The 18,911-nt window shown below is 42.5% G+C and overlaps 1 long non-coding RNA gene across 1 annotated transcript in view; it reads right to left on the bottom strand.

Annotated features, from left to right (window-relative positions):
• Positions 1–956: 956 nt before the first annotated feature.
• Positions 957–18,911, bottom strand: part of LOC121661530 — a 61,234-nt gene continuing 43,279 nt past the window's right edge. Inside the window, exon 3 of the long non-coding RNA XR_006015003.1 lies at positions 957–5,324. This is a non-coding gene — a long non-coding RNA (uncharacterized LOC121661530). The remainder of the gene's footprint in view (positions 5,325–18,911) is intronic.

Genomic DNA, 18,911 nt, shown 5'->3' with positions numbered 1-18,911 from the left:
TATGTAGTTTGAAACAAAGCAGGGAAAGTGGATATTGTTGGAAGCATTGCCTAAACACCATTTATAATTACAGAACATTAATTGTAAGCAATAAAGTTGCACAAAAGCCGGTTATACAGCTGGAAAGAACGGAATTAACTACAACACTATGCCGCGACTCAGACCACAGTGCAGCACTTGAAATATTTTCATGAAAAAAAGCACTTTAGTGCTCTCTAGAAAGCTACATCCAGAGATGAAGGGAAACTCACTTCCTGGAGAGATTATGGAGCCAGGTCTGCAGGAAAACCAGGGCACTTTGCCAAAACCACACGCTACAGATGCAGTCAAACATCCATAGTGTTTTCTGCAAACCCACCATTCACTGCCATCCCCCCAACACATTCCCAGCATGTGCTCTGCCCCCACTGACCTTCATCAGCTCATCCCAGGAAAACACAGGTAAAAGGCAGCACAGAGCCAACTCAACAGGATTGGGGGGGGGGGGGGGGGGGGGGGCGGGTTGCACACAGTAAAGTTACTCTGACGGTGCCCAATTATGTTATTCCAGGTATTTGTGCTGAGGGAGTTCATCTCCAGCAGCACTTCAGCCAACAGCAACACTGCTGGACTCAAAAAAAGGGCATAAAAAAGTTATCCAGTTTTCATCCTGCCAGAGGGGAAGGATAGATGGGATATTGGGAGGGTGGGCAGGCCCTGGCATAGGGTGCCCAGAGCAGCTGTGGCTGCCCCTGGATCCCTGGCAGTGTCCAAGGCCAGGCTGGACATTGGGGCTTAGAGCAGCCTGGGACAGTGGAAGGTGTCCCTGCCCTTGGCAGGGCGTGGAGCAAGATTACCTTTAAGGTCCCTTCCAACCAAACCATTCCATGATTCTGTGATTCTATAACTTTATATGACTGAAATTCCATACATCTCGTAATACCAATTACTTCTTGGCAGTTATGTTTTCATTTCTCACATCATGTACCCTGCTGGGGAGAAACTATTCATCTTTGTGTTTATAGCTTCCATTTAGTCCTTCAATATTACAGTCATAGTGCTGGTTCCAAAATTTGGTTGTGCTTTTTTTCCCCAAGAAAAGTTTTTAATTAGAAAAAACAACTTGTTACAGGACAAATTAGTCATTTGAGTCGAGTAAAACTTTTGTTTTGTTTTGTTTTTAAAATAAGATGAAACATAGAGCAATGCATCAACACATACACACTCTGAAGTATTTGAACTGGATACTGCCACTTGTAGAAAAAAGACTGTAATGACTATAGTGTCAAGTTAAAGCCAAGCCTGGAAATTCAATACAGTAACAAGGGAAAGCTGGAATCAAATGTAGCTCTTCCCAAATCACCAGTTTTGCCATGTGCACTGCTAACCAGTGGTGGCTCTTTCGTGTCCCCTTTGAGGCTCTGGGTCCACACCACGATAGGCTCTGGGTGCTGCCATCGTTTTTATTGTACCACTGTGCTCTATATTTTAATTTGTTGAAATCACCTCCTTTTTCTCTTGCATTACAGCAGCAATTCCTCTGCAGGCACCCGATCCCTCAGTGCACCCCGCCATGGAACAGGCTGCAGTGCCCACAGCCTTTTCTTTATCCAACAAAGCTTTTCGGCAAACACTGAAAAGAACAACAGATGAAGACATCTGGAACACGGACTCCTCATGCTGTAAAGAAGATATTTTTTATTTCAAAGCAATTTTTTTGTGTGTGTGGATTAAATAAAAGTTGTTTTTCTTCCTGGGCTATTAAAAAAAAAAGTAATTAGTTATTAATCTATAGCATTTCATGTGAAAGTAGATGTCAAAGAAGCAGTAACATTTAAATATGTAGCAGGCAGCTCCCATGCCCACCCTGGGAGGCACAGGAGGTGCCCCTTAATTCACAACCATTTTGGAACTCTGCAGGAGAACAAACAAGGGCGATGCAAACCCATTTTGTGGGAGCTGCAGGTTTCCACAAACACGAATGAAACAGCTCACACTGTCCAGCATTACCACAAATGGACTCGATAACAGGAAAATGAGCATTTACCAGTTCCTTAAGGAAGGAAAAAACACCTGGCCAGTTTCAAACCCCACAACAGCATTTCCTGGGTTATTGTTGTATGCCTCTGTGGGAGACACTGCAGCATCACTGCTGGGCAGCACCAACACAGGGATTTATCTAAAGCCACGCTCTATCACCTCATGGGGTCTGTCCAAGGTCAGTTTCATCAAAACTCATCCTCTTACTCTGTTTTGTAAGCTTCAGGTTTATTTCTCTAAGTGCTACAATGGCAAGTCACTAGAAAAAGAGAATTTCAGACAGAGAAACAGCATTTCTTCTGGTCCTTTAGTGACCATGAGGATGGGTACTGTGACCTGCATTAAAAAAGATCACTGCCTGGACAGAGGTGTTGCACAGAACTGTCTGGACTTTATTTTCTTGGCTCTCTTAGACATGGCTGGGTTAAACATGACAGAGAGAAAACCACCCTGCAAAGGGCCATTGTAACAGCTTCCCTTAACCAGCAGCTCCTGGAAGTACGGACAGGAAACTCATGCAGTCAAAATCACGGAGCAGCTCCTAAACCTTGGGAAATGCAGGCTTTTAGCTTCACTGGTTATACACAATATATGTGGGCATGTTAATGAAAGCTTTCTAGACTAATAGAATGGTTTGTCTCTAAGTGCTATAGTTTTTGACCTTTTAAGCAATTGTAACAATTTATATCAACTGTCAATCCATTGCTTTTCTACCAAGAGACACTAATAAATTTACTAAAATTAAATTTCTTTTACATAAAGTATTTTTGAGAAAAACAAACAGAAATTATTTCTGACTCACTTTTAATGAGTGCTTTCTAGAATCCAACTTCTGACACAAATTAATTCAACTCTGAGAGTTAAATAAAAACAAATTAATTCAACTCTAAGAGCTTGAGCATCCTGAACTCACCACAGCCTCTTTATAAACCTAGAATTTAAATTATTCCTGGCAATAATTTTAATAATCAACAAGAGAGATTCATCACCATAATAAATTGCCAAATTACTGCATTGAAACCTGTGACACAAAATTGAATGTGAAGAATCTCTTGTCCCATCAATCTTGTTTCTCTGAAGCCTACCCTTTTTTATTGCAAAGGTGTCTTGCTTACAAGAGTTTTTATTAATTATCTGGTTTTGTCTCTAACTGGTCTTCGTTGGATGTAGTCAGGCTGTGCTTGCCATCACCAGTCTGTGTCTCCTGCAGGAATCCCACCCTCCTGCTGAGCACCCTCCTTAAACTCAGCTTTGGGCAGCGATGCTTCTTACCAAGTTCACAGCCGCTCTACTCAACACAAGCTCTTTGAGATCATCCCCTCAGAAAGGTACTTTTTGTCATTCCCTGTGTTCCAGGTTACTGACCAGGTTACTGACCAGGTTACTTCAGCTTCTCCTGGGTTTGTAACCTTTGAAGCCTTGTCTTGCACTTTGGGGTTCTAAGTGCTGCCATGGGTACACACCTCCTCCCACCTCCATTTAGCTCCACAAATATTTTTTTCCCCTTCTTGCTGTGCCGCGAGGGCCATGCACAGCCTGTTACTGTTCCCATTAAGGGAGAAGATGAAGCTCAGTGCCTGCTTTGTTAACACAAATTAAGAACTAAACACACATGCAGATTAAGAACTAAACAGACACAGCGGAGTAATACTTGACCAGTGCCTAAAGACTGACTCTTCCTGAGTGAAGAGAACAGCAGGAAGAGGCTGCAGGACATTCGCTGCCTCTGAGGACTTGTATCCACATGAAAACAGCATTTTACAAAGGTCTCAGTGAAGAAAATATCAACAGATTTAATAAACACATCAATGCACTGGACTTCAACATGATGAAACAGTCTTTGCTTTCTGCAGCACTTGCTGGAGTTGCAGGATGTTTATTAAAAAGCACAGGTTAATTATATGAGATCAGCAGAGTTAGGAAAGAGTTTGCTGAAATATGTTATAAAGTTAGCAGTTAAGATAACTTTTTGTTAGCTTCTGCTAAGGAATCAAAACAAAAAAAAAAGAGAGTTTTGATTCCATAAATCTGGTTTATGAAGTCCCTGCCTTCCCCACTCATTCCAGCTCTTAATCTGCAGTTCAGTGCACTCCAACTGTGCTGAGATAATTTATTACAGGCCTGTGTTATAAATCAGACAAAGAATAACTAAATTCAAGGGAGCAGATGCCATATCCTGCACAGGCTGGTAGATGGATAAGTCTAAACTAAATATGTCAGGGCAGCTATCTGAGAGTCAGTCAACACAAACCACTGTATCTTGCATTGTGTAGCACTGTGAATCAGCCACGCAATATAGAAACTGTGGGTATCAGACAAACCAGGAACATCTCTGGGCCCCAAACCATGAATCATCCTGGTGAGATGTGCAAAGAAAACAATACAGGGATGGGTAGCAGAGTCTCATATTGCTCTGAGCCAACCATAAAGCTGAGACAAAAAACAATCTGCAATTCATAAAGCCAAATTGTCAGTCTTAGAACATATTAACCGCAAAATGGCTTTTCCATACAAGGAACAACCCCGAAAATTTAATAAATCGATATTTACTTGATTTATATAGATTAAATCATGGCAAGTATTAGCACGGCTCGTGATAATCTGAACGGTTATGACTGCAAATGGTTGTAAGACCCATTAAAACCATGTAACAGACATTCAGTGCAGAAAGGTTTGCAGAATGTGCCTCAAACGTCCCAACAATGGGTAAAAAAATGCTCTCCAAATTCCCTTTGGGAGACCAGAAAAGATCAAGACGTCATCAGGTCCCAAGGCCCTGACGTAACAAAAGCTTTTCAGATGAAATTTCCAGATGCTCCTAGGAAACAGACCATTCCCCAAGCAGCAGGGCAAGGGAAAACCCCATGTGCTCCTTGCCAAAGAGACGTGAGAGAAACACAACAGCGAGTGCAAGATCTGGTTCCTTTGTGGGGAATTGTGCACCACAAGACACAGGAGAATATTGGTCCAGATGCAGTGAAGATCAGAAAAGCCTCGGGGCTCCTGCTGACTACTGTCTTCAGCTGTGGATAGTCACTAATTGCACCCCATTTACTATGGAATAGCAATCTGTATCCTGTGAGTGGAGAAAAAGCTATCAAAACACAGCTTCAAAATCACATCAAAAAGATTTTTAAATTACATCGAGCTTTTTTAACATGTTTTTTTATGTTTGATCAAGCACAGGAAAATCACCCTCATTTCTATACATTTTGTGGGGTGTCTTGTCCATATTTGGCAAATGAGTTGTTTTCTTCCCTCTTCCTCTAGTGGCTCATCTGCCTCGGCTGCATCATCCACTTCCACTGTAATTGAAGAAGTAAGTTTATTAGTCACTAATTGATTGTCATACATATTTGCTTTCAGATTTAATTCCTGAGCCACACTGGCTGAGTCTCCCGTTTTAGACTGAGAGCATTTGAGATCCTTCTCAATTAGTCCAGCCCATAATCTGTCAAATCTTTTGATTCCCAACCTGTAGTGCACCACAGCACAGGAACATGGCACTGTTGATGTTTATTTCACCAATTTTCTCTCTCTGAATTAGTGCTCTCCACATGACAGGATTCTCCCTGACCATCTCAGGTTTCAGTGTGCACAACCAAGATGAAAATCCACATTCATGCATTTTCACTCAACTCTTATCACTGGAATTTACAGTCATTTCACAGCATTAGATACCGAGTCATTTACACTCTCTTCACAAACACCAGCAGACACTGGGGTTTAAAAGCATTGATAAAATGCATTCATGACATCCATCCTGCCCTCAGGTGCTGTGGGTAGTTTTGGTTTTCCCTTTACAAACAGCATGTGTTCTCTAAGCTGGTTGTTCTTGTGAGTAGAGCTTGGCCATCAGCAGGAGATGGGGAAAAAATTAACTTGTGGGTCAAGATAAAAGCATGGAGAACATTTACTGATCTCTTACCAAGCACTATCACAGGCAAAACTGACTTGACTGGGGGAAAACTGGTTTATTTCCAATGGGTACAGGGTTCAAGGATGAGAAACAAACCTCTTTACCTGACCCCTGTCCCAGGCTCATTTTCACCCCTCCCTCCTTGACTCCTCTCCCACCCCAAGAGTGCAGGGGTGGGGAATGGAGGTGATGTGCACCCCACAGCAGCCCCGCTCTGCTCTTCTGCTCTTTCCTCCCCACACCTTCCTTCTGCCCCACTTGGATGTCCCCACACCACAGGGGAGTCTCTGACAGAAGTCCCCGGTCCCCCACTGCCCCCAGGCATGGGCAGCCCAAACACCTTCATTTCAAAAGACATTTTTACAAATTCTGTATTTATGCTACAACTCTGAGGATTTCAAATCCAAGATATAGAGGAGATGTAAATGGAGGAGTTTGATAAACTGAAGCACTCGGCCACTCCTGTGAGCCCTGCACAGGAGCCAGATGTGTGAGTGCTGCTCTGTTCCTCCCTAGACCAAGATGAGAAATGGAAACACGCCACTGTGTATCTCAGAAAGTGCACTAATAGCACCAGAGCACAATCCACAATTTCTTGGCTGTCCGTGCCCCCTGGAGACAGCTACAGTCCCACTGATGCCTCTGTCCCAGTAAATGCCATGACAGGAGCCCTTAGGGAAAGGCCAGGCCCCATGTGAAAAAACTGCAGTAACCACACCCCAGAGATACCTTTTAAGAGCCTTTTACCTTCAACTAGAACTCTTTCGTCAGCAAAACGAAACAGAACTTGGTGCTTTTTGTATCGCTTCGTATATTTCCTCATTATTCATCCCACAGGTTCCTCTAAGCATGAGCTGATGTCTGTGTGTTTGCCCTAAGAAGCATTGTCATTTTCAACCACCAGTGATTTGAGTGTTACTCACTGGAGTAGCAGTTGTAGTTACCCCCAGTATTTGCTTTGCAGGATTACTCACAGAGCCGCTGATTGTCTGAAGGTGGACAATTGAATGACCCCTCTCAGTGACCTGCACACAGGACCACTTCTGTGAGGTGGTGCCAGTGAAGCCACTCACTTCAGCGGGTGGAACCAGCTGATCTTTAAGGTCCCTTCCAACCCAAACTATTCTGTGATAATGCACAGAAGTCCCAAGTGCAAGCAGAGCCCATTGTTATGGGGGAAAATCAGTGCTCCGGGCTTAGCTGGTGACAGCCACTTCTGTTCCAGGGTAACTTCAACCCTCTTTGGGACATTTGCAGCTGGGGCAGCGTCTCTCTGTGCAAGGAGAGAGCACCAGGCAACCAGCAAGGAAAAATACTGTCATAAATTTTGAAGGTATTTTCCCCTCAGCCAAATATTACATGTGTGCAGTCCTTTGTAAGATTAGCTGTTGTCCATGTTCCAAAGCACTTTTTTTAAGTGGTGGCATTGGGTACTCGTTCCCTTCCAGTGATACCATACACAGAACACCCTGATTTATAACCAGCTGGACAGAAGACCAAGTTTAGCACTCATTTTTTACCCAGCCTTCCACCCTCAGAGCAGAGCCCCAGAAGACACTGTGATGGTAATCCAGGCACACGTGCCTAAATGCACACCAGCTACAACACAGCCCTGAACTGGCAAAAGCTTTGAAATGAATTAAACATGATCCTTCAATTAACATCCCCAAAACACCACCACAGCTTTGTCAACTCCAGTGCCAGGTTTCATTAGGCTACAAACTAAGACAACTGTGTTCCTTCAAAAGCAGAGACAACTTCAAGGGACACTGAACGGCAGTGAAAGGAGTTTGCTGGGGAATCTCCCCTCAATGCACAGTATCCTTGCATCATGGGGTCTTTAATCCAAGCCTTCTCCCATTTCAGCAACCTCAAGAGCCTTTCTGTGCTGGAACACACAGCCCTCAGCCACTCTGGGCCCATCAAAACAGATTTTCTGCCTTCTCTGAGGTCTGGCTTGCATGTCTGTTCCTGCTTTTCTCCAAAGTCACTATTGGCAGTGCCATTGGCTTCCCTCTTGCTCAGATGCCAAGGTGTCCTTTATACCTACCACCCTGGAGCCTGGCAAACCTCTCAAGGAAGGAAAATAAATGGTGCCAGGGAAGGAGCACTCCTATTCCAGCCCATCTCCACTGGCAGTAGCCAGGAGAGTGCTCTGCCATCAGGCAGCTGAGTTCCTTTTCTGTTCTCAACCCCTCTTTGGCACAGAGCCTCCTCTGGCAGGGCTCAGTCTGCACACAGCAGATAAATTCCCTGCACTCCCCTCCCCACTGAAGTTCTGCAGCTCCTCAGAGGAATTCCATGACAACAGGGGAGCCATCAGCTGGTGCTGAGCAGTGCTGAGGGGTGCTGGTGTTGTCCAGCTGAGCTTGCAGAGAGCTTTACCCACAAGGAAGGAGACAGGGAGATGGCAGGGCGTGCCCAGCACAGGGTGTCATACCCCAGCTCTGGTTCTGCTTGCTGTCTGGGACCAGGGCATTAGCTACACTGGAAGGGAAGTCAATCACATAATATCAGACTCATGAAGTTCTGGAAGAGGTTATAAGGGAGGTTCTGGAGTTCTTTTCCACAGAAGGAACAGATCAATAAAGCAAAACATCTCTCTTTGATTTTGGCTTGCTGCAGAGAGCAGCAGATCTTTTCTTGAGGTGCCTCTTTCTACAATTCTAGATGCATGTGAGTTTTACTTATATGTGTTACCAAGCTAACCAAATATCAACTTCTAAAATGTGAATCTAATCTTCATTTGAACGTGTTTTCATCTAGCATTTTTATCTGCAATTTCATTTCTCAGTTCAAGGAAAATAGTCGGCAATGTTATTTGAGAATGGAGTTCAAGTAAAAAAGCTTCTGCTTGCTTCACTGATTTTTCTTCTTAGCAGTGTTTCCTCAAGGATATAGTGTATGCAATAATTAAATAATTAACCACTCTAAAATAATTTTCTGCTTAAATGACCATGCATTATATGTAACAGTCTTCTGTGTTTGCTTAGAGGTGAAATTTAAATCTAGAGAGAAGAACATCTTAAAAGAACAGGATGACATAATTAATACTATCCTGTGGATCTTGTAGCCTCATGAAGGGTTTTACAGAAAAGAGTAGTGGAATGTTAGTCTGGGATTTCTTTTTTTAAAGGCTGATTCAACCGGGCAACATCACCAGCTTGTATAGACCAGAGCTGCTTTGCAGACATCAATGGAAACATATCTGCTCTGTTCCTAAAATGAAAGAAGTGATAACTCCAAGAACCTACAGCAGCTTTTGTTTGAAGTGAAATGTCAACTCTTCTATTAACTTCACAAAATCCCTTCAAAAGTGAATTCAAATTTAACAGGATTATCATACTAATTTCAGGGCTCGTTAGGAAAATTCCACTTACAGTATTAGTGACATTGACAGCTGATACTCAGCGTAATATTTTGTTAACTCAGCTTAAATAAAATTACGGTTTGTGGTCAATTCTGGGAAGGTCTCGTATATTTTCTAAACAGATTCTTCCAGATGAATTTTATAAATACAAAAAGCCATGAGATTAAAACCCACCAGGAAAAAAATAAGTTTGGGTTTAATCACCTTTAAAAAGAGTTCACTTCCTCCAAAGGCCTCAGATAGAAAAAAATTCATTTAATGACCTATGATCCAGTATATGTCAAATTAGGTATAGCCCTTCCTATTCTTTCATCCAAATTACTCTAAACAATCATTCCATAGTTACTACATTTTTAGGTTATATAAACAGGGAAAGAAATCAAAGAGCACAGTCCTTTGTCCCTAACAACAACAACAAAACCACCACAAAACCCCTAAGGTGCCACGATCTCCCAAACCATCACAAGTAAAGTTGCAAATAACAACTTCCTTAATGTGCTTTTCACCAGTTATTCTATATCCTTTGCATATTCAGTTTGCAGCCATTTCTTAGTCTCACAGGCTATTATGATCTACTTTCCATTCTCTATCACCATGGATATCTTATGACCACAAATTATCCTGCCACATCATTACCACCAAATGTTCCAATACAGTAAAATTACCTTGTCTTTAGTCTCTACCTTTTAATCAGCAAACGAGGTCAGCTTGACCTTCTGGGGTACCCAAAGCCCTTCTGCATTCATTTGCATCAAGCAATAAGTCTAATTTTTTGCTTCTGCAAATCTAAAACTCCTCCATGGGGTGACTGAGTTGATCCCTGTGCTCATTGCAACACTTAGAACAGGCTGCAGCTTTAGAGTTCATTTTGTTTCCAGTACCATTATTCCTCTATTAAATGAAAGGTTGGTTGCTAAAGCAAATGAGACAATTCTGTTGGTGACATCTGAATTTTAGGTCTGCTTTGTCTTTCTGACTGCAGGGGTGCAGGGTGGGATAATTTTGCTGCTTCCAGCACCATGAAGCACTTTCCATCATCAAGCAACAAGTCTTGTCTAGGAAAAAAAATGAATATTTTTGATCATGCTGAGCATAATTATTTCACTGCCAGGTATAAAGACTACATGTTTCTCTATTTTTTTTTTTTAATTGTGATTGTGGAGTCTGATATTTGTCAGCCACAAGCAAATGGAGGTGATACAATTGAAAAGGCACATCTGATATTAGTAAGTGTAGCAAGGAAGACCACCCACACTCATTAGGTCTATTTCTTTTAAGTTAATATTTGTAAAACCAAGGTTAGGACAATTTTTTTTTTTCCAAGATAGGAACTCTCAAGTATTGAAGTCCTTTAATAAATCCCTCAGGAGGCCATTCTGGGATCCCAGTGCCACAAGGCAGGGAAATGGTCACAAAGTTTACTGGGACATCCAGCCTTAATGGAGTCAACACCAGCTGGAAAACTTTGGTATTTTCACCCTCTTTCTGTTTAAAAGGCTCTTTTCTCACCCTACAATCACATCATCAATTATGCTGATGACGTCTGACTACACATCTTCACATCTTTGGTCCTGTTTGACAGAGCTCCTGGAATTCATTTACATTTTTTAGGTTTGGATATCATGAGTGATTTGCAGTCATTGTGCAATGCAACTCCTTCATTTGAATTCTGCTCCTCCTCCTCAAACACTCATTATTCCATCTGAAATTGTTTTTATTCCTTAACACCCTTGAATTGTGTACAACTGAACTACAGCCTATTTAAATTATTCCAGTCATTCCATTACAACCATTTTCTTCTCAGAAAAGCATAGGAATACACGAAAGGAAACCCCTGACTGGCCCATTACAGTGAATCAAGACATTATGACTCAAGGTTGGTCAGCCAGAAATTAAACCTGTGCTGAATTTTAGGATCATTGAATCATGGAATGGTTTGGGTTGGAAGGACCTTAAAACCCCTCCAGTGCCACCCCTGCCAAGGGCAGAGACACCTCCCACTGTCCCAGGCTGCTCCAAGCCCCAGTGTCCAGCCTGGCCTTGGACACTTCCAGGGATCCAGGGGCAGCCACAGCTGCTCTGGGCACCCTGTGCCAGGGCCTGCCCACCCTCCCAGGGAACAATCCCTCCCCAATATCCCATCTGGCACTGGGAAGCCATGCCCTGTGTCCTGTCACTCCGGTTCCTGTTGCAGGGTCCCTCTCCGGTTTCCCTGCAGCCCCTTCACACCTGGAGGGTGATGTGAGGTCTCCACAAAACCTTCTCTTCTCCAGGCTGAATTCTGTCTCAGTTTCTGTTTATCTCAGGTTTTTAAGTCTCCTCCCCAGCAGGGCTTGGATGATGATTGAGGTCACAATCAAATACAATTACAAATTCCTGATGGGCCAGAAATGGTTTCTTTACTCACGCTGAGAAATGGCAGAACAACATGGAAAATTTGCAGCCGGAAAGGAGTTTGTGGAAGAATGATACTGTCAATCCAAAACAGATGTCCAAAGTGGAAGTTCCACCTCTGCCTTAATTACAACATCATTACTTCGATGCCACACTTGGCTGGGTCATGTCACCAAGCCATGTTTCAAGCCTTGGGAGCAGCAGACTCAGGGTGAGTACAGAATGCTATGACTTCCATTTTGCATTCTGTACTTGAGCAAAAACTAAAAGGTCATCTCTTCAGCTTCTCTGGGAAAAGACTGATCACAGCACGACTCGGGCGTCCTGGAACAAACAGGAGCGACTTAATGTTGACAAGTTCATTTATTTTTTGGCAAATTCTACCAACGAAAATGTACCAATAAAGGGGATTGTTCATTGAAAGAAAGGCTGCATGTTTTGTTTTTCAGCCAGGATGAGTTTTGTTCATAGCCAGTGACAGCAAAGAATTTAAATTCTACCTGAGATATCCAATTTTAGCTGTGAAAAATAAAGTTACATCGCTTTGGAACCTGAAAACAGCATTTCTTCTTTGGCCACTGGGTTTGGAGAGAAAGCAATGAAGCCTTGCCAAGTTCAGGGCAAACCCCAAGTCCTACAAGGGTTAGGACTGACATCAGGGATAGATTCAGTCATAAAGACAAATGATTTTGTGATTTGAAATTCCTTGGTTAACTCCTGTTGACTTTTCTCTTGGATTTGTTCTGGAGCATGAAGCGTCATCATCCCAGAGTCACATAAAAAGAATGACATTTCTTAAAACTCCAGATAAAAGCATTTTCTTAGCAATTATAACAAAAATAGCTGGATGTGTTCTCAACAAGATTCATGACCATGATTTGTATCTGTTTATCACTGATAAAGAGAAGAACTCACAAACAATAAATTAAAATAATACGAATTATCACTGTATGTTCCCAGGTTACAATAATTGCTTTTTAGCTGTAGACTGACTATAAAATATCTGCAAATCTTAAAAAGAAATTCTTTAGTAATCATTAAAACTCTTTAAAATGCCCCTTTTTGGCATTTGGCATTTTTCTTTTCTCATTTCTGATGCACACACGAGTTTGTTCCAAAAATGAATGCCTGTCACAAAGAACACAAATGCTAAGCAGGCTTGAACTACTCAGAAAGAGCCTGTATTGCTGAAGAAAAATAAATATCCGTTCCATTGGCAAGTTAGACTTTGTGAAGGAACTGGAATATCGAGCTGTCTGACTAACAGAAAGGAAGATGGATGACTCTTCCTGAATTAGATGCTTGAAACCTACTTCTGCTCAAAAGGGAATATAATCAATTTGGGAAAGAGTTGCCTCCAACACCGGGAACGCTTTATCATAAATAGTAGATTGCATTTGAACTTTACTTGAGTGTTTTAAAGGTATTATTAGAGCTTCACCTTCAAAATGAATAACAGTTTATTTGTGCAGTTACTCAGGGAAACAGGTTGAGATACCCACTTTAAATAATATTCTACCCTGTCCTTGACACCCCACTTTTTCTATTTATTATTAGCTTAGTTAATTACTCATTTAATTTGTCCCTCTTTATGCCCAGAGGCAGCAGGGTGAATGCACCTGAAGGGCATGGAGAAACGTGAGCTCAGATCCCCCTCTCCAGGTGAGGAGCTCCAAAGGGACCATCAGGGAAGCACTTGTTGAGCTTCCAACCTTCCCCTGCTCATCCAGAGCCTTTGGGAAGGAACCTAGGTGCTCCAGGGAGTGTCCTTGAAGGTCACACCCTGAGAGAAGGGTCTCTGTCCTGGAATGGGATCATTTGTTCCAACCCTCCAGCTGGTGACTCCTGACGGCTCAGAACTTCCACTCTGTAAAATCAATTAAGATCTGGCACTAAGCCCTTTCAGAAGGAAACCTTTCCAGGATATCAGATCCAAAGGGCAATCCCAGCCATGAGGTTACGAGGAGTCCAGAACACTCTGTAGCTATTTGTAATTTTTTCCTGTATTTCAGCTGAAATTTTCTGAATTTTTTTCTGTATTTCAGATGTAACACTGGCCAGAAGGTGTCCTGGCATGCAGGAATCACAGGTTGTTCCTCCTACAGGGTGTTCTGGAAGAACTTACACTGCTCTACAAACACCCAGTCTGAAAAATTCCATGTAATTTACAACCAGCATTCACACACGTCAGTTTTTCATACGGTTGATGGGGTTTTTAACAGAATAAAAGTTAACTAATAATTTAATTGCCAAAAATCAAAATCCATCTGTATTTTGATGCCATCTAAATGGCTCTATGAATAACCCAGCCCTGGATTTAACTCCTGTAAGGTCTACATCTCGTTTGCTAACAACATTAAGTATGGGAAATAAATCGGGATGCTCAGTTCCTTTTTGAACTTGGCATGTGTGCATGTATCAGCTTCCAAAACCTCTGCCTTAGTTCCTTGTTTCAGAAACAGAGATCTAGATCAGAAACATCAGCTTTCTTACAGAGCAACAAATATTGTTAATAAAAATTACTAGTTTTATTTATGTTTTCCCATTGTGCTTAAATATCTTTGTGCTCAGTACAAGCCATATTAAATTACTTATATGTTTTACTATTATGTTTAATACCTATGGAAGTAGCATTGGTGTAAAATTATATCAATGACAGGAAGAAGCCATGCAAGAAAAAAATGAACAGCAAAGTTAAGACAAATTTCAAGGGCTGTTTTTGCTCCCTAAATGCTCTAAAATACTTCGTTAAATATGAAGCAGAAAACAACGAATTTCTGCAATTGTGAAATATGGTGGAATTTCAAGGGCTGCTAAAAGCCAGAGCATTACTTTTTATTTAAAATATAACCAAATTGCACTGAAACAATGCATTTGTAAAATCCATGGTTTTCATACTGTAGCCTTTCACTTTCATGCAGAGCTCTCCCTGGCCTCAGCATAACAGCATTTGCATATTTTGCTGATTTTTCACATCCACAAATTCCACCTTCAAGCACTTAATTGGTTTTTGAAAAAAGAAAGCAATAGAGAGTGAGAAATACTGGACTAGACAGGGCGGGGGCAGCATCCATTGAAAAGGGGAATTTCTTGGGGATTTTTCCCCTCACTTCACTGTAGACCTTTCGAGGGTCCTTGGGAATATTTCATGTGTCTCTTCCTTTGAGCATATTCTCCTAAATTTCATTTCAATGTGCAGCCACCAAGTAAGAGCTGTTCAGGCAGCGATGCAGAAGGATGCAGCAGGGACTTCTCTCCCAGTATTTCCCTGCATGAACAGGCAGGCAAGAGGAGAATGGAAAATATCAGGAACGGCACGAATGACTCTCCATGGCTTGCTCCCAGCTAGCCTGACATTCTGGAAACTCCTCCTTCTGCAGGACACTGGGATCTCTGGCCACTGCATAGAACTGCCACAGGATCACCTCTCTCTATAGTTTTGAGTGTTTAAAACATTTTTTTTAAATTTATTATTATTATTACTTTGTTAAAATTGTCAAGCGTTAGAGATAGCCGGACACAATAAAAACCAGGAACATGAGGATAAGCGTGGAAGCCTTGTGAAGAAAAATTGGGTTACAGCATCCCTAGTTTGGTAAGCTTTTTCCTACACACTTGCAAGGCTGGCTGGACTAACCCAGTCTTCCTAGAGAACTCTCAGGAGAGGAATTGAAGGCCAGGAGGATGAAAAGAGCACATACAGAACCAAAAGCTCTTTAAAAATGGAAACCTGCACGAAAGCCTGAAGACAGGGGTTCATTATCTACAGATCCGTACCAAAGTGGAGAGGACTCTGGCAGAGTTCTGCAGGATCCAGCCCATGGCCAGCACTATTCCATACTTGAGTGTTAATTCCTTGCAGGACAGCTTTTAGCAAACAGGCTGCAAGACAGCAGAATTCTAAAGCTCTGTGGGCAAGCAGCAGCTCCTGACTTCCCCTGAGGAATAACGAGTCAGGGTGCAGGCTCTGGGGAATTTCTGTGGGGCACAAAATGAGCCAGACTCAGCAGTGCCACACTGGAGAAGAAAATCCCAGAAAATGCAGATGAGACCTGGAACAAGAGCACAGGCTGCTGCACACATCCGGTCTGTTCTGGGCCAATCACCTTGGAGACCTCTGCACCATCCTTAGAGAAAGAGATGAACCAAAGCACAGAAAATGTGACAGATCAAAAAGGTGGGAAGGAAGAGGAGCCTAAGCACACAGCGCAGCACCACAATTTCCAAATATATGGGAGGTCACCATAAAGAAGATAGAAGTAATCTGCTTTCCCTATCTATAGCTGATAAAACAAGAGGTCCTGGATTGAAATTAGGTTCAGGCTGGAGTTCAGCATATGGTCCGTGGGGAAAGCTTTAATGACAGGCTGGAGAAACAGCTGTCAAGACTATTTTAAGAAGTTTTCTTTGTCCTTCCCATCCTACAGCTCTGAACTACGAGAAAGGTTAAGCTGTGATAAATGATATCACTACCTCAGTGGTGTTAATGTGAATTTGGTGGGTGTGTCTGTGAAAAATGATGCTATCTGGTTGCAGTGTAGTACTCTAACATAGAAAATGTATGTTCTAACACGTATTTTGGAAACAATAATGAAAACTATCACGATAAGAAGTTAAAATGTGAGAAACCAGGAGGCTGGAAAGTGATAGGAATGTTCCCAATACGAAAAAAATATTTATTGCCTAAGTATTTGGATCCAGATGAACTATGTCTTCATCATGTTCTCTATTCTGTAAGACAGACACTTTGATTTCAAAAACATTTTCTAATGCTATGCCTTTTCTCCTTTTCCAAATCATGACAGCGTCTTGAGAACAGCTTTTATCTCACTGCTAAAGTGCTAAACTTTATGGAGATGTGACCTTAAGAACAATGCCTTCTTTGGGGTGCAAATGAATCCTGCTGTGCTGCTGAGCAGGCTGGAGTATCACCCTATGGTCAGGGAGTTCTGGGGCTGTTCTTACACACAGTGTCTGCTTAACTCTGACCTCGGAAGGGTCAGGGCCAGAACAAACTGGCTGAAGAGAATCGTCTGAAAGTTCCAGAGGCAAAAAGACTCTCTCAGACCTTTTTGAAAAGCGGCAGGGATAATCCAAGAGGTAATTACAGAATACCTGCAGTCCATTCTCTCAGGATGGCAGCCTGAAGCTGGGGCCTGCAGAGCCCATTCACACCACTGCTCTCAGACACAAAGTCTGGCCCTTGACAAATTTCATAGGAATACTTCAAGTGAGAGTGTAGCTGGAGGTGGGAACATTCGTCATCACCCAGTTAGTGTGGTAGTGGGGAAAGAAAAAGGGGAAGATGGAACCAGACATCCCTGAAAATCCTGCTGTGGCTGTGTAACTGTGTGACATTATTAGAAAGATGCCTAAAATGAGTTATGGAACTAATTAAGGAAATATAAAAGCCATGGATAAAAAGTTCCTGGTTAAGTATAATTGATAGTACAAATCTAATTTGAAAGGTTAACAAGCTCTTGAAAATTGTTGAATCAAGTACAGACTGATGTTTTTAATATAATTATATACAGCTAACAGATGGTATAGTCCTTTTTATTTGTAGTGGTTTGGTCCAAAATACTCATTACTGTTTATCTGCTGTGAGATAAGAATTAGGAGAAATGCAAAACAGGCACCAAACTTGAAAGAATATGAAGAAGTTTATTAACAGACCTAAAAGAAGAAAAAAATTATACCACCTTCAGAACTCTCCTCCTCCCCCCACCTTCCTCCCTTCTCCCACTGACAATGTGAAAAGACAACCCTTAAGATGTTCAGTCTGTTTACCACTTCCATAATAACCTTGTTCAGTCCATTTAGAAAGAGAAGTCTCTTCTTGCTCATGCTATGAAAACATTATCACAACGAGACAGCCGCCCACTTCCAAATATTGTTCAGTCCATTTAGGAAGAGGAGTCTCTGCCTGCGTGTGAGTCCTTTCCCCCGACTTGCAGCTTTTCCCGCAACTGCTTTCGAGGGTCCACTCTTGAAGATTTTTGGGGTACAATTTTAAGGTTGAGCCGTTCAGAAACAAAAACAGAGGCCCTTCTCCTTCCCTGGGAGCAAAGGGTCTTCATCATCTTCATCTTTAGGACTATCTCTGGGAGCATCTCCAGGAACTGAGGTTTTCTCCTTTCCCATTTGGAGCAAAAGTCCTCATCTGGTTCATCTCTACGGGCTGAGGTTTTCTCCTTTCCCGTTTGGAGCAAAAGTCCTCATCTGGTTCATCTCTCCCTGTCCAAACTTCTCATGAAATTACAGCTGCGTCAGCATCTGCCTATCTCAGCGCAGGTGCTTTTGCTCACGAGTTGAACACTCCACCCCCCCATATCTTCATGAAATTACAACAGGATACTCTGATATATCATAGCTTCACAACAGAATTTCAGCTTTAAGCATCTCCTCTCTCTCTTCCCTCAGGTTTTCAGCTCTTCACAGCAATAAAAGGGTTACTCTCACCTCGGCCTTGCAGCTTTGCAGCTGGAATGTTGAATTTTTCTTATCGCAGTGGAGAGGGGGGGGGGAGAGCCGAGCTGCTCCGGCTGCCCACAGCAAGGCAGTGGGGGGGGGGGTTCCACGGCTGGAACAGGTCCATGGCTCCAGGATGGCCGTGGCCCGACCCGGCCTGGCCCAGGCAGGGCCTGGCCGGGCCCGCTGGCCCCCACACGGGGCCTGCAGCCACCTGTCCCAGCGCCGGAAACGAGAGAGAGCTTGGAGGGGGAGTTTGCCTATTCTTAAATGTGGATCACAGAGGTGATCACAACTTTAAGTGGCTTAGAGAAGTGTCCATATTCAAACTGGCCAGGTGATAGGTTCTATCAGTTCCCAGAGGAAACTGTAAGCACCCCTTAGCAAGGACGTCCCTTCCGGGACTATGCTTGCTAACCTATGACATTCTCCACCCCTCACCTCTGTGAAGACACATTTAAGAATTATTATCAAAATTACATTCAACTTCTACTATATTCCACCCCTAGATAGTTCAATACAGTTACAATATAAGTTTCTCACTATCATGCTACTTAACTTATGACTTAATACTTGCTTTGCCCAGTATTCCTCCTAATTAATCTGTATCTCACAGCTCTCATCAAGTGCCCGCATTCTCCACCATTTTGTCACGGGTTCGGTTTGTAACCGGGCGGAAACACCAATTTAGTGTAGTGGTTTGGTCCAAAATACTCATTACTGTTTATCTGCTGTGAG

This window comes from Corvus kubaryi, unplaced genomic scaffold (genome assembly GCF_017639235.1).
Source record: "Corvus kubaryi isolate FWS band 111438036 unplaced genomic scaffold, C.kubaryi_AGA036_p1.0 126, whole genome shotgun sequence".
NCBI classification, from domain to species: Eukaryota; Metazoa; Chordata; class Aves; order Passeriformes; family Corvidae; genus Corvus; species Corvus kubaryi.
This window is presented reverse-complemented; position numbering and strand designations above follow the sequence as displayed.